This window comes from Pteropus alecto, unplaced genomic scaffold (genome assembly GCF_000325575.1).
Source record: "Pteropus alecto unplaced genomic scaffold, ASM32557v1 scaffold125, whole genome shotgun sequence".
NCBI classification, from domain to species: domain Eukaryota; kingdom Metazoa; phylum Chordata; class Mammalia; order Chiroptera; family Pteropodidae; genus Pteropus; species Pteropus alecto.
Genome location: NW_006436888.1, coordinates 10,603,040 through 10,603,340, shown reverse-complemented (window position 1 = coordinate 10,603,340; position 301 = coordinate 10,603,040). Strand labels below are relative to the sequence as shown.

Genomic DNA, 301 nt, shown 5'->3' with positions numbered 1-301 from the left:
GGCTGGAGCGTGGGGCCGAGTGAGGGTGGCCTCCCCGTCCGGCTCCTCCAGGACCCTGCGCAGCGGGACGGTCTGTGCTTGGCCCGGACCCGGCTCCGGCGGCCTCCGAGCAGCTTTCTCCTTCCTCGAGGGCCTCGGGGCTCTCGCTGCACCCCATTTTCTCTACATGTTTTCTGCACGGTGATTGGGCCCCCTGTCACCCATATCCGAAAGGAGAGGCCTCTGCCCCCGGCAGTGGGAATGCAGACGGGTTTCCGGGCGCTCCAGGCGATCCGCCCCTGCGCCCGCGGGCGGGGGGCCC

General features: G+C 70.8%; 1 protein-coding gene across 1 annotated transcript in view; it reads left to right on the top strand.

The window, feature by feature from the left end:
- PRDM16 (PR/SET domain 16) overlaps positions 1 to 301 on the top strand; it is a 199,568-nt gene that overhangs the window by 111 nt on the left and 199,156 nt on the right. The window lies entirely within an intron of this gene.